Source organism: Myotis brandtii, unplaced genomic scaffold, assembly GCF_000412655.1.
Source record: "Myotis brandtii unplaced genomic scaffold, ASM41265v1 scaffold40, whole genome shotgun sequence".
Classification (NCBI taxonomy): domain Eukaryota; kingdom Metazoa; phylum Chordata; class Mammalia; order Chiroptera; family Vespertilionidae; genus Myotis; species Myotis brandtii.
In genome coordinates, this window is record NW_005365372.1 from 1,796,858 (window position 1) to 1,805,855 (window position 8,998).

Here is an 8,998-nt window from a genome sequence, read left to right on the forward strand (position 1 = left end):
TTTTTTTTTTATTTTGCAGTTAGTAGGGCCTTTTTTTGAAGTTAGGAGAGCCTTTTTTTTGAAGTTGATTAGTTGGTTGGGGGTGGTTTCTAGGGGGATTGCATCACAGTGATAACACAAATTGTCAGTGCTCAGAGGTAGACTAACTGATGCACACTTGCATCACTTGTTACGACTAGCAGTGACAAATATGTAACCGGACATTGACCATCTCATTAGCCAAAAGCAGGCCCATAGTTCCCATTGAAATACTGGTAAGTTTGTTGATTTAACTTTACTTGTTCTTCATTTTAAATATTGTATTTGTTCCCGTTTTGTTTTTTTTTTACTTCAAAATAAGATATGTGCAGTGTGCATAGGAATTTGTTCATAGTTTTTTCTTAAACTATAGTCCAGCCCTCCAATGGTCTGAGGGACAGTGAACTGGCCCCCTGTTTAAAAAGTTTGAGGACCCCTGCTTTAACTGGTAGATTGCTTGCCTCCATTTAATTTAGTTCTTCAGGAGATTTCTTATTTCATTTGTGAATGTTTCTCTGTCTCTCTATTTTGACTGCCTGTCTGTATTTGTTTCTGTGTATTAGGTAGACCTGCTATGCCTCCAACTCTTGGTAGACTGGCTTTATTTTATGTGTCCAGTGGAGCTCATTGATTTAGTCTCATTGATTACCTGAGCTTGGTGCTCCAGGAATGTTTCTTGTATGTGTATGTAAGCCTTACTCTTGTAGTTGCATATTGATTGTTGTTGAACCATCTATGGGTGGGATTGACAATCAGGCTGACAGATTGTTAAGATTGTCCAGAAACACGGTGTATGAGCTTGTGTGAAGAGGTCGACCCATGAAGTACAATGTGTCCCATTTGTGTTTTGTCTTGCCATGATTTCCCTTTGGGTGTGGTACTTGTGGAGCTCTGATGTGGTCTGAAATCTTCATTAGGTGTACTGGTTTTAAGGACACTTGGGGTTAACTCTTGTGGGCAAATGTTAGATGTTGTCTGTGACTATCCCTTGGCTACCTGTTAGGGGATACAAAGCTATCCATGACTGGTATCTGCCTCTGGAGGGACTCAGTTTATGTGAAGGAGGTCATGCTGCATACCAACGTTGTTTTCTACCAATATCAACCATGAGGCATGTCATGAAAAGGCCCAAGGCACCTTGTGATCTAATTCCTCCTTTTGGGCACCTGTTAGGCTCATTCACTAAAAGAGCCTCCAATAATTTGCAAGTTGTGTGAGTTTGGTTCTCAATGAGTCACCAGGTAGGGGCCAGTAATGTAAACCAGGTTGATACAGATTCAAACTCAGTACCACTGATGGGTCAGAAGCTACTCAGGAAGAGTCTCAGGGTGCATCAAGGTCAGCCACCATCCACCTGAGTCCTGTAGAACTGTGTAGTGGGAAATGTTCTGAGGGAATCATGGCGGGGCCAGTAGAATTTATCAAGCTAAAACAGATTAAATTTGGCCTTGTCCAGGGAGAGCACTGCACAGAAACATTGCACCAATCTGTGTGGGGAAATATGGCACTTGCCCTAAAGCCACACATTTGAGTTTCTACCTGCTTGTTTCTCACACTTTCTGAGTCTGCCCAGACCTCCTTGAGAGCTTTACAAGAAGAATTGCAAAGAAGGCTGAGGCTGACTAGTCAGCAGACCACTCTGCAGCATTCGAACTTGGCAGTGTGGGGCCATAGTGAGTTGATAGCATGGGACTAGTTCATCTCCTAAGGTCAATGCTGTGAGAGAGAGGCAATGGCAGTGATCATGGGAAAATAGACCCTCTTTTCTAAAGCCATTTCGCTCAGTCTCTCTTTGTGCATTTCAGAGACCTTCAGAGTTTGCCTAGACCTCATTGAAAGCTTTCCAGAAAAGACTGCAATGCAGGGCAAGGCTGGCCACAGTCAGCAGACTCATCTGCAGGGCATGAGATTGACGAATAATGAGTCTGGAAGGTGGGGCTATTGCTTCTTCTTGGCAGATACTGTGTTGTGGAGGTACCAGTCAGGTGCAGGAGAAAATTGGCCCTTTCCCTAAAGTGACTCAACTCATTCTCTCCTATGTTTCTCTGATACCCTGTGAGTCTGCCCAGATCTCCTTGAGAGTCTTCCAAGAAGTTCTGCAATGTAGGCCCAGGCTGCCTGTAGCTAGTTGATTTCTCTACATGGCAGGAGCTTAGAAGAGTGATGCCACAGGTTGTAGGTGTATGGAGCTTGTGCGTTTCCCAGGCTGATGCCTTATTGAGGTATGTGTTCAACCCAGGAAAAATTGCATATGTGGACAACATGGGAGAGAAACTCATCACAGGAACTATGGTGGATGCTTCTCCAGCCCTCTCCTTGAATCCACAAATCCAATCTCTTTCTTTGTGACTACAGTCTGCTCTGACCCACAGTCCCTCTGCCACAGATCAGGGTGTGTCTGCAAATGAGTTTTATGTGTTGACCCTTTAGAGGGCACCTGGATTTCTAGCAGAATCCCTCCTCACCTAGGCAGATTAATTAACCACTGATTTTTCACAGTCAGATATTATGTGGGCTCCTTTTCCCAGCACTGATGTTCTGGGCTGGGGAGCCCAGCATGGGGTTGAGACCCCTTGCTCCTCAGGGGACCCTTGCAACTGAGATATTCTTCTGGATTCTCAACAGCCACATGTGGACTTGGGCTAGCCCTTTTTGTGTGTGTCTGCCCTTCCTAGCAGATTTTACATGGCATCTTCTGTACATCCTTTATTATAAGACTTCTATTCAGCTAGTCTTCAGTTGGCTATTCAGGTTGATTGTTCTATAATGTAGTTGTAATTTTATTTTGGTTCTGAAAGGAGCTGGGTATAACTTTCACCTACTCTGACATTATCTTGAATGTTGAAATTTGTAAATGTTATTCTTTTTGCTGTTTTCACCTATGAGCCCCTCATCTAGAAGCCATCAGTTTATTCTCAGTATCTATGAATTTGTTTCTGTTTTGCTTTGTTTTTTGTTCATTTGGTTTGATTTTTAGAGTCCATGAATGCATAAAATCAGGTGTTTGTCTTTGTTTGTCTCATTTATTTTACGTAGCATAATACCCTCTAGGCCCATATATATTGTTGCAAATGGCAAGATTTTATATTTTATGTCTGAGTACTATGCCATTGTATGCATAAATCACACATTTTTTATCCATTCATGCATTGATAGACACCTCGGTTGTTTCCATATGTTGGCTATTGTAAATATAAGATGCAATAAACATAGGGATATATATATATATATATATAATCTTTTTGAATTAGTGCCTTTGTTTTCTTTAGATAAATACCCAGATGTGGGATTTCTGGGTCATATGGTAGTTCGGTTTTTTAATTTTTTGAGTAATCTCCATACTATATTCCATAGTAATAACACTAATTTGCAATCCCACCAACAGTAGTTTTTGGTGTCTTCACATCCTTGCCAATTCTTGTTATTTTTAGACTTTTTGATAATATTCATTCTGAGAATTGTGAGGTGACATCCAATTGTTTTGATGTACATTTCTCCAATGATGGCTTTAAACATTTTTGATATCTCTGTTGGTGATCTATATGACTTCTGTGGAGAAATGTTTATTCAGGCCCTCTGCCCATATTATAACAGGATAATTTGGGTTTGTTGGTTTGTTTTCAATATTGAGTTATATGTGTTATGTATATATTTTGGATATTAACCCCTTTTAGGATATACCATTTACAAACATCTTTATCACATTCATTTGGTTGTCTTTTTTAATTGTTGGTGGTTTCCTTCATTGTGCAAAAGCAATTTATTTTGATGTAGTCCCATTTGTTTATTTTTGCATTTGTTGCCTTTGATTGAGATGTTATATCCAAAATTAAATATATATTGCTAAGACCAATGTCAAAAAGTTTACTGGCTATGTTTTCTTTTAGGAGATTTTTAGCTTCAGATTTTACATTTCAGTATTAAATCCATTTTGAGTTTATTTTTGTATATGGTGTAAAAAATACTCCAGTTTTATTTTTTGCTACTGTGTTCTTTTGTTGAGCTGTGGTTTACCATCTGGCACCCTGTGCTCTAGTTAGCAAATGTTAATGTAATAAAGTTACAATGCTTATCTTCTATATCACACAATTAAATATTAACTTGTATATCAGTACATTCCTATGTAACCATGTCACATTGAGTAAAGTGTATGATTTATAATAATGTTTTCTGATTCTATGAAGAAATACAATTCATGTCTAACATTGGTTTAAGGCATCTACTTTGAGTACATATAGACAGATGTAAATGTGAATCTTATTTTTACCTAATAAAGCAGGTTATGATGGCAAAGGTTCTTTTTAGTTTCTTTATTTAGTAAAAATATGAATAATACCAGTAATACTTCATAGGGTAATTTGATTCATCTTGAAAGAAATCAAAGTAGAAATGTGTGGAATAAATATATTTTTATTGTTTTATAAGTTGTCTTGCAGTAGTTGATTTACCACTGATCACAGAGAATCATGGGAGGTAAAAATGGAGATCATCCTGATAGACCATGGATCTACAAGGATAGACCTATTCTAGGATATCATGAAACATTTTGTTCATTAACAAGTTTTAGAATGTTGCATAAGGCAAAGGATATCATAGTGAAATATGTGTTATGAGAGTTAAAAGCACATATTCTGAAATCAAACTTTATCTGGATTGTAGAACTGCCACTTACTGTGGGACTTTACTTAACTCTCTGTGAAAGAGGAGTGATATTTTCCACATAGTTTTTTTTGAAAATATTCAATTACTTAATATAAACAAAGTAATTTGCACAGTGCCAAACATTTAGTTGCTGCCTAATAAGTAGCATCTATATTATTCATATCCAGTCAATAAGGAATGAGATTTTCACTTTCACTACAAACCAAAAACATAGACATTGGAACAGGTATAATGGGAAATTTCAGCCTACAACGAGAGACTAGTATGACCCCAAAATTATTCCCTTCAAATTATGTGCTTTTTTCATAAAACAAAGAATATATTAGTTCATTCATTAATTCACTTTTTCATTCATTTATCAAAAATTTATTAAGAATATATTTTGTGAAACTACTACATTTGCTACAAAGACCTAGCCACCTAGCCTGTACCAGCACAAGACTACTGTCATCATTACTGTCATGAGAGAAAAAAATGTATTAAAACTTAGAAGATTTTAAAAGATTTGTCTAGGCTAATATTTTCCAAATTATATTTGGGAAAAATCTAGTTCCACATGAGATATTACTACCTATTTGATTAAAATGTGTTTTAATGATAAAATTGAGAAATAGTATATATTATATCACGCTAATTGAAGGTCTTCAAAGTATATTAATACATTAAATACTCTGAGAATTCCTGCAGAAAACAAATATATTTACCTTGGTTTACTCCAGAATTTTCAAGATGTATTTGATCATAGAAACCCTTCTTTATGAAAAATTGTTAAAAGCACATAAGATATAATAGACCCATGGAACAAAATTTGAGAAAATCTGGTCTAATTCAACCCTGTTTTTTGCAGATGAAATAACTAATGATTAGAGAACAAAACTAGCCTCTTTCATATTACAGTTTCTCATCAGATAATTAAGAGGTAAAAGGCTCAGTCAAGTGCCTTTTCTACCTCACCAGGAAGATTCCAAGGAATGGAATTCTCTTTGGTTTACTTTCTTAAAGACATTTGGAAAGAGATTATGTAATGTTATAATATATTTTGTGAATGCCCAAACCACAACTTTAGCTTTAACTGATTTTAGAGGATAAATTCCATAATTACATCCTCTCTACATTGAAAGCCACAAAGGTATCAATTATAAATTTTATATATTATAGCTTAAATTATAAAATACATTTTATGATAACATAATTATAAAGTACCATAATAGTTTGATCAATAATTCCATACTAATATTCCAATACAGACACCTAACCATTTAAAAATATGGGATAATAAACCATACAAGAGCAGTTTTTTCCCTTATTATTTTGGGAAGAAATCCCTTCTACACATTAGTGTATTTGGTTATCTTATTGAGGACTTAGCCAAAATGATCATCTCTCACAGTACTCCCCCAAGTACAAGTAGAGTTCCTAGAAGAGGGAATTTATTTAGTTTAGTTTTTATTTTGTTCTTTTATAGACAGTGAAGAGAAAATATAAATGGTAGTTACTGGTTTCAGAGGCACAAAATGGAACAATTTTCCATTCTTTGTTTTCTGACCTCCTTCTAAAAATACCAGTTACAAAAGACAAATATAATTTGGTAAACTTATTAATAAGTAAAAAGAATATGTAAAATAAAGAAATAGAGTCGGGATATAAAATATCTTAGTAATACAGAGAACATAACAAACTATTACTGCTCTTTGGAATGAGTAGTTTTAACAAAGTATGCAAGAATCATTTTCTCTGGTTGAGTGTTGATTCCCCAGTGTGCTCTCAGTAAGTAATTAGAATGGCCCAGTGAATGTCAGCATCAGCTTGTTTATTCTCATTATTTTATCATTTTAAAAACCCTCTAGGTGATGAGACATGCAGTATAGAACATAATTACCATTATTAGCATACTAATTGGACACAAAATAGGCCAACTACAAGGTAGCCAACTGAATAATTTCACATTAATCAAACACCATAGTGAATAAGCCTATTGTTAAATTGACAGCTTCCATAATTGGCAATACTTTGCAGTGAAATATCAGAATTTCCTTGTAATATCTCTCCAGTGTCAAATAATTTAGTAAATTTCCATGTTCTCATCTTCAAGTATAAGTACCTAGCTCAGGTTTAAAAATAACAACATTATAATGAGGATACTAGTCTTTTTAACAACTGGCCTAAGTATTTAAACCCTTCAGCAAGAGATGTGAATGATAACCAAACAAAAAAGCTATAAATTACTTACTTGTTGCTGTATATTTTGTTTTATTTATAAATATATATTCTGCTGAACCCAAAAGACATTTTTATACATTAACAGTCTCTTGAAGATGGTCTACTTTATGAATGCAAATATGACAACTGGCAGTAATCCCCTTCTTAACAATGTAATTTTATATGTATTGGCAGTTAGAGGCACTAACTGCTCCATGCCGGCAGTATATTTTTACTTTCCTGCAGGTAAGTAGAGCTGGTCTAGACTAAAATTATTTCTCAGTAAAACAGAATAATTATGAAGTCTCAATGAAATCCCTTTTCTGAATTTCATTATATCATCTACCTATTCAAAAATCACAAATGGTCACCAGGTGCCCTCAAGATTCAACTCTCAATTGAGCACCATTTAAGGATTTATACAATCTGACCTCAGCAGATCTTTTTTACTGATCCACAAAGTAATTCTTTCCCAGCCAGTTAGTCTCCTCTATATCAAACATCCATGCTACTTATAATTATTTTATGCATATTTTTGCATTTTTTCTACGCCTAGATTACCTGCCCCTTCTTTAATACTTAACCCCTTCTTTCATATTTATACTTTTCCTCAAAGTAAACTCAAATCCTTCCTCTGTGGAGTTTTTCTTGACTATTGCAACTGAAGTTAGTTCTTCTTTTGATAAGCTTCTATTATTTTTACTATTTATATTGAATATATTCCTTTCCTGTAAACATTGAGCACCTATTAAATGCTAGTTCCAACATTTAATGACAAAAAGACAAAGGTGGCTCTGACCACGATTCTCCCTTGCAATTTCATAGGTATGGTTCTATCATGTATCTATATTATGCATTTTAAAATATGTTTTTATTTATTTCAGAGAGAGGGAGAGAGGGTTAGAAACAGCAATGATGAAAGAGAATCACTGATTGGCCGCCTCCTGCACGGATCCTACTGTGGACTGAGCCCACAACCTGGACATGTGCCCTGACTAGGAAATGAACTGTAATCACCTGGTTCATGGATTGATGCTCTACCACTGAACCACACCAGCTGGGCTATATTATGCATTTTTGAGAGTAGAGCCCTATGCTATATTCTTGTTGTACACCACAACAGTGAGCACATAGTAGATCATCTAGAAAAAATAATGGAATAAACTTCTGTTACATTTCCTTTTCCACAAGGCTACATGTCATTTTCATTTAGAGCCTCCTTGTACTTACTTCAAGTTCACTAATCCCACCCCTCCATAATACCATTTTTTAGTAACACTTTCAAATATTTTCCTATAGCATGCTAGAATTAGGTAAGCGATGAACTAGGAAATTGATTTCTCTATTAACTTCTACATCTGGGTCTTTCACCTAACTTGATTCCATCCCTTAATTTATCTGTATATTCATTTTCCTATCTACAAAATGAAGAGGATGGACATTAACAATCCATGTAAGCAGCATCATGTGAGTAGCATTATTAAGATATACATAGATAGATGATAGATAGATGACGATGATGATGATAGATAGATGATAGATAGATAGATAGATAGATAGATAGATAGATAGATAGATAGATTATGGTTGATAGTATTACAAATGTCTCCCATTCTCTCCACCCCCAATTTTATCCCTCTCATCTTAGCCCTTACACACCTGCTAGGTCTTCACCACCTAATGCCTGCATCCATGGGCTCTGCATATCTTATCTAATAAAAGACAAAAAAGGTAATTAACCATACCTCCACTATGCTTCCCATTGGCTAATCAGGGCGATATGCAAATTAACTGCCAACAAAGATGGCGGCCGGCAGCCAAGCAGCTGAGGCGAACATGAGGCTTCCTTGCTCCAGTGATGGAGGAAGCCAAGGTTCCCCGCCTACCGAGGCCCGGCTCTGAGCCTGAAAGCAGGAATGTTTTAATTATAGAAGCTAAACAAACCCCAGATACCTGCTTTCAGCTGGCCGAGGCCTCAGAGCTGGGAGCGCCAGTGACAGCAACAATGTTTCAATTATAGAAGGTAAATAAACCCCAGAATTAAAAAAAAAAAGAAAAAAAGGAGAGGCTGGGAGCTTCAGTCGCTGGCCAGTCTGAAAACAGCCCTCAGCCCCTCACC